The following is a 7,443-nucleotide window of genomic DNA, read 5'->3' on the forward strand; positions in this document are numbered from 1 at the left end:
CGCTCTCTTCCATTGATGAGAACTGAAGCCGCCAGTGTCCCGATATGGCGCTGACATATTGGAACTTGAGTCTGCGCAGTAGCGATCTCGGGACCAGACCTGCGCAGTAGTGAGCAGGAAGTACAGCCGCGAAATCAAGGCTCCGCCCTCACTCTCGCAGAATGCACTCAGGGAGAGTGGATTCTGCACACTTTTTAAAAAATTGATTGCAGTACGACAAGAGGCTTGTTAAAATAAAGTAAATGCAATCTCCTTAGTCCTCCGAAGATCCCGAAAAAAATGTCCGTTGGTGCTTCAGTGACTACTTCGCTCAGAGAACCTGTCAATCACAGCTGTCAATCATGACGTTACACCACCGCATCACGTAACTAACTAAAAAGCAACTTATTTTTGAAACAGACACTTGAACTTGCATCAGCGTAATAAAAACAACAGCAAATGAAAGAAACCACCTTTAGAAAAAAGATATTTGAAGTGTAATTTAATTGTTTAGTTGGTGTCGCGTCCCGTTGAATAACACGGGGAGGCGGGGCTTATGACCTATACTAGGACCAGTCACCGGGGGGGCGATCGAGACGTTTTGGCTTCACTTTTCAGGGCTTGTGCGGCACGCTTGGTTTGGATCTGTATCAAGGGTAAGCGGGAGATTTGAATTCAGTCTACGCTCCTGAAGTGGAGATTAACAGTGGTTCAAAGCTATCACAGTATTAGTCAAGAGCAGCCGTGAGCAGGAGCTCTGTTGTCAGTCAGGCCGTTTGGATTCTTCGGAAATAACGCACCCTTTTCAGTGAGCCTGGTTCTTCACAGCGGACATCATGCCAACCGATCACCGGCTGAGGTAAGAGTCTCATTATACTACATGTGAACAATATTTATTACATTTGTGTTAAGTTTACAGTTTCCAAGCTAACGTTAGCATGTTCAGTCATAACTGGCGAGAGCTGGAGGGCAAAACACTGAAAATGTAGCATGCATCATATTTTCCATCTGTTTTAAGAAAGATCAGCTGAACCCACACCTCAAAAGACCTAAAACAAGCTTTCGTAGACTTGTTATACATATCAAAGTCCGTTTAATTGTGTATAAAATATTCGTTAATACGCGATAGTATCTGTTAGTAAATCAATCTCTTAAATGGCGGGACATTTTGAAACACTGTCTGGAAGCTGAAAACTCTTCTCTTAAAAAATATCCTTGGTTTTATTATAGTAAAATTTTAGTAACCACGTTTTTGGCGGATTTTTATTACCATTTTTTATAACCAGAGTTATACTACAAATAGGCCTACCATGTTTTTGTTTGTTTGTTTGTTTCTTTGTGGTTAAACCATAGTTAATTTTCGTAAGGGTTAACGTGGCTATTAAGACCGTTAAGAAATCGAATTCAGTAAATACTGTACTTGATGATACAGGAAAGCACATGAGACTAGAATATGAACACATCATGATAAATTGCATATTCTGGCTGCATCTGCTTGCCAAAACATAGAGCAGAATGCATGTGCATATAATAGGCTTATAAAATAAAAGTTGATAGAATGTTTGTGTTCTGATGAAGAAATGAACGTATCTACACTTTGGATGGCCTGGGGTCATCATAGTAGCCTTTTTCATAGGATACTTTTGATCATTGGTTATGAAAATTGCATTGATCCAGACAGTTACACCCCTAGGTGTACCCACAGTAAATCATACACATTTACTTTCTATAAATGTAGCTAAAATCACATGGCAGCTCAAAACATCACTGTTAGCCTTTCCTGCTCAGCTTCCAGATCATAGTCAGTTGAGGTTTTGCATTGTCCCAGTGGAACATATTCTGACATGTGTAAATGTAATACTGAGTTGTAAAAAAAATTAAATATATATATATATTTTTTTTGTGATTTCAGGTCAAGTGGAAAGCAGAATGATCATGGCAAACAAGGTATGGGAAGAAGTAGGCTAACTTAAAATATTGTAATGGCCGAGTCTTCTGATTCCATATGATTGCACTAAAAGTGGCAGAAAATTTAATTTGTTTTATACTATATTTTCCCATATGAATATTCATTTGATCCTTGTGAGGCCACTGGAGCTGCACAAGGTTTGGTTTTGCTTCAGTAAGACCACGATTGTGTTAGATTCCACCCATCTAAATTTTTTTTTTTTTTTTTTTTGTATTGTAACTAGGCTCTGTCATTTAGAAACATGGCTTTTCCTATCACTTAATGACACATATCTCTATCTTTCATTCCAGCCAGAGGATCTGACGGTTGCTGCTCGCATCTCAGCCTACCTGATGGAAAATTCTTGCTGGATGAATGACCTTCACCTTCAATTCAACCTTGCCAAGATAGAACTGCTTATGGTTTCAGCCAAACCATGCGATCCTGCTGATTTGCCTTATACAACATCAGAAAGATCAGGCCCTTCTTATCAGAGCCACACAACTCCTTGTCTAAGCTCTTGTTCTACCCAGACTGGACTATTGTAATGCTCTCCTGGCAGGCCTTCCAGTATCAGTCAAACCTCTGCAACTGATCCAGATGCTGCAGCAAGACCTAAACTCACTGCTTCAGATCTATGTGTCTCCAGAAACTTGTGTTCTGCAAGTGAACGGCACCTTGTAGTGCCATCATCCCAAAGAGACACTTTCACTGACCTTTACCTGGACTGATCCTGCTGGTGGAATCACCTGCCCAACCAATGCCTTTTTAAGTGTATTTCCATTAGAATGGCGATACAATGCAGTTGTACTGTAAGTGTGCTTAATTTCTCATGAATCTTGATTTTCATTAGTGTATTTTAGTGCACTTGAAGTTTAAAAAAAGTTTTTCCATTTTTGTATACTATTTACACTTGAAGTGTAGTCAAATAGATGTTAAGTTGAAGTTAATACATAATTGAATACACTTAACTATACTTGGATTTGACGAAAATAGTACAAAATGTAGAAAATATACTTAGTACACTTTATTAAAGTATATTTTTAATAGAATTATTTTTCACCTGGGATAGTTTCAATTTAAATGCCCTTTTTAAAGGCACACTATGTAACTTTAATTTAATTTATCATCAAATCCTCTGGTGTGTGAGTGGCAGTGATTTGTTGTCACAATGAGCAAGAAAGGTTGGCATGGAGCAGCTAAATCTCCAACGTCCAGGGAATCACCCGTTTAAACAAACGCTGAACAGAGGAGAGTCTGCTGGCAAAAAGAGAACGTAACAGAGCTCGTAATAAAAAAAGAATCAACATCGGCTTGGCTTTCAGAGATGACGAGAACTGAGGGATTTGAAATGTTGTAAAAGCGGTAAAAATATGTTATAAAATGATGGTTGTTGTATCACCGTGCTGGAATTTATTTTCAAGGAAGCACCATGTCTATTAATGAGTTTAGCTACAGTAACGTCTTCAGTCCGCTTGAGATCACAGTCACGCAGAGCCTAGCACAACCAAAACAATGTTCTTCTGCAAAATACATGCAGTTTTGTTTTAAAATTTAAAAAAGTAACAGAGTACCTTTTACAACACATTTTTTGCTTGCACATACAGTATTCATGTGCAGTATTATGTGCAATAATCAAAATGCATTAATATTGTTTAATATATGTATTGTGCTTCTAAAAAAATTTGTTTGTTTTTTTCTTCTGTGATTCAAGGCTCTTTTCTGAACTTTTTATGTGCTACCAAGATTGTTTTGGAGATTGTGCCATAGAATTTAATTTATGCATAGCATTCTACTAGGAAAATAATTTGCAACAGAGATCTGGCGCCTAAAGCCTCAAATCCGCCTTCGACTCTCCAGCCACAATCCCTCAATCTACAGTCCACAAACACTGTGCTTTTCAAACATCAACGCTTTAATCGAGAGGTCACATAGGGGCTTGGAAAAAGACCAAATGACTGATAATTAATGATTCAAGACACATCAAATATGACCGGTCTATTGATGAGATGAAGGACATGAGATTTTGAGCACGTTCAGCCAGTGGTTGGAGAACATAAGTGGACCAAGATGAGAAAACATCTGAATAAAACAATGATAGTTATATTTGATCCCCACTTGACTTCATCTTCAAATTGAGTTCTGCCACTCTTATTACAAGATGGCTTTTGTGTGAAGTGCTGTGAAGATCTCAGGAATGATGTTTATATGTGAATTTGTAGAACTAATCTTCACACCTCCTCCATATATCTCTTCATACCTTCATATTACTTTATGATGACTGGATTTCAGTCCATAGGAGCCATTTAAAAAGGTGCCGCATTCTGCAGGAAAAAATAGATGTTGCTTATCAACTGATATGGTCATACACTCATTTGTGAGGTTCAAATGAGAAATATAATGAAAGGCATTCAAGGTTTAAAGAAGAAAACATACAACAAGCTACGCATTCTACCTAATATTAGGATCGTTCAGTTCTGTGGAAAACTGGAGTGGAAAACACTGTCAGTCTAAGCAGCTGCGCAAACCAGTCAATAATAACACAGCAGGGAAGATAGGTGACTTCGATTCTGTAAATAATGATATGTGTGAATTATGAAATGAATGTGAGAATCAATCAATGGGTTGTTATGTATTTTGTGGTTTGAAAGGAAAAAATCCCCCCACCTGAGTTCTGGATGTAGGAAAAAGCTTTCAGAGTTCACAGATTCTCAGATGTGTATGGGGGAAAAAGAAATTGCACCAATCTGTCAAAGCCAATATAGAGAAAAGAATAATGTGTTTACCCCGTGCTCTGCTTGATTATGCAGCAAGTGAGAGAAGAAATATAATGTCCCATAAATGTTTAATGCGTTTGGTCCAGGTTTAATCTATAACAGAGGTCCTATCAATCTACCCAGTCATTCGCTCTCAACCAGCGAGAGTTCGGTGAAAGCATGACATTACTGTATTTCACCTGGAGCTATTCTGTTTATACAGAGATATGACAATCTAGGTTACACTAATCATCAAAATTTGATAATCACAACACTGTTCACCATGGTGACCAAAAGAAAATTTGCACATTAATTGTTTTTCTCATGCTAAAACCCATTTAATGAGCAAAACGCTTAAAATGTAATCAATTACTAAAACATGATCACTAATTAACATTACTTAGCCATTTTCACAAATTGCAGCTCTTCAAACTTTTCTACAGATAAATCTATTAATAAAGAGCATTACCATCATGCACTCAAATAGGAAGCACTGCCAATAATTTATCATGGACAATTAAATTAACACACATGAATAACAGTTATTCACACACAAATCATACTTGCAAGATGTATAAAAAGAGTCACATTTAAAGTGTGTCACACTAAAACTTTAAGCATGTGAAATTACAAACCCCTCATGAGTTCCAAACCCATATAAATCGGTTATAGTAAACAATGTAGAATGTACACTCTTAAAAATAGAATATAGAATGGTTCCATAGAAGAACCTTTTAGAGAACCGTTCTTAAAAAGAACCCTTTTTTCTTAGTGCAAAGAAAATAATCCGAAGAATCTTGTGAAAGGTTTCTCGTGTGACCACCAATGCAAATAAAGAAATTCAGCTCAGATGATCAAGGATGAGGGAACATTTCAAGTAATTGAACAAATCAGCATTAGCCACAGTCACACACTCATCCCTAATCACCAGCACCTGTCCCTCATCACCGCATCAATCAGCTCTCTCACACACACACACACACACACACACACACACACACACTCTTCAGTCAGTATGGTCTCCTACAGACACTCAATTACCTGTGCAATGCCAATCTCCAGTTGATACTTACCATCGATCTCAAGTCCTTGTCTCTCCTCTCCTCATGTGTCCAGTCTGCTATTCATGTGTGTTGGCTCATCAATTACTGGTGAAAGATAAACAAAGTTACTCAGTTTTCCATTCACTCTTACCAACACATTGTTGTTGTTACTCACCTGTATTCTCTTGTGTGTTGTTAATAAATACCTGCCATTGGGTTCTAACACCATCTTCGCGTCTGAGTTTCCTTTACAACATAATTTTCATGGTGTATTATTTTATATTGAGCAGGGAGATTGGGTAGCCAGAGCCGTCATGCTGTGCCATTAACTGGGAAGGTTTCCAAGTGTGTAGCTGGTTCATTGACTTTCTGAGATATTTGAATGTGTGTCTTTAACCCTCTTGCCCAAGTTTTAAAGCATTATCTTCAGGTGGAGGAATAAAATAAACTTTCCAAACCTTCATTAAACCAGGAGAGTTGTTCGCAATAAAAATCTATTGTACTTTTCACATCGTGGGAGCAGAAGAAAAAGCCAAAAAATAAGAACCCACAGAAAATGGTGTCAAACTGATTTATATAATTATTTGTGGCATGACCTCATTTCTTGTGTACCTGAATTTGACACATTTACACTTTTGCATTAATCCATCTCAGACCACCCCAAATGCATTTACATCTAGTTTTTGACTTGGGCCAGAAATCACCAAGCAACATTTATAAATCTTTCTTTTTAAAAAAAAACAAACAAAAAAAAAAACAATGCAAGACTTTGGCACTGTTTGCTCATATAATGAATTTTCTGGTGTAGGTGATGGGTAGAAACTTCACTCAGGCACTCTTCTCGCTCCATTTATCCCCAGGTCAGCCTTTATTTTCACTTAAGAGCATGGGTTTCACTTTTAATGCTGTCTTAAATGCAGTTATTTTAGCCTCCAAGGCAGCAGTCAGAGATTTACAACCACCCAGTCGCAATTTAATAGTATTACACAGACATATTTCCCTAGAAATAATGCAGGATATTACACTCTGGACTAACTTCTAATCTTTCGAGAAGACTTTCTTGAAATTGGAATGAAAATTGACTCTTTTGTGCTCAAGAAAACAGCCCACTCTGTTCCAATGACACGTTTCATAAATTGAACACTCACATTGGTTAATTACTGACAAATTGATATTTTAATTGAGATTACATGGTGCATCTTGGATATTTAATAAAATACAAGCCTTAGGGAGATACATATAATTACCACAAATGAAAAGATAATTATAACTAGCTTCATTTAAAATGCATTGCAAAGTATCTTTGTGGACACAAAGTTTGTATGGTAATGATCAGACAGTACAGATCATTAAAAAACAACTCCATACATAATGTTGTTAAAGGATGAAATAAGTTGTAACAACGTGCAGGGTAAAATGATGGGCATAAGTCATGTTTATTATGGCACTTCACGGTAGACAGTACATGAAATGTTGGTTACTATAAGTTGTACAAGTTTCACCACAGAACAATTTTCTATTAAGAAATAATACAAACAAACAACTACAATTTAATGCATTAAATCTCAGTATGCAAAAATATTATGTGTAAATTAAGGATATGATCATTATCTGTATTAAAAGTTCAATAAGCACATATGGGTGAGGTGTATGGGTTACTAAGCTCGGAAAGAATCTTTCAATGTTTTTGCTCACCAAGGCTGCATTTATTTATTAT

At 37.0% G+C, this 7,443-nt stretch overlaps 1 long non-coding RNA gene across 1 annotated transcript; it reads left to right on the plus strand.

Annotated features, from left to right (window-relative positions):
- Nucleotides 1–804: 804 nt before the first annotated feature.
- Nucleotides 805–2,419, plus strand: LOC307172146. The gene is made up of 3 exons (XR_013823664.1): nt 805–838; nt 1,892–1,926; nt 2,239–2,419. It is a non-coding gene; the product is annotated as an uncharacterized lncRNA (long non-coding RNA).
- The last annotated feature ends 5,024 nt before the right edge of the window (nt 2,420–7,443 follow it).

This window comes from Squalius cephalus, assembly GCF_949319135.1.
Source record: "Squalius cephalus genome assembly, chromosome: 1".
Lineage (NCBI taxonomy): Eukaryota > Metazoa > Chordata > Actinopteri > Cypriniformes > Leuciscidae > Squalius > Squalius cephalus.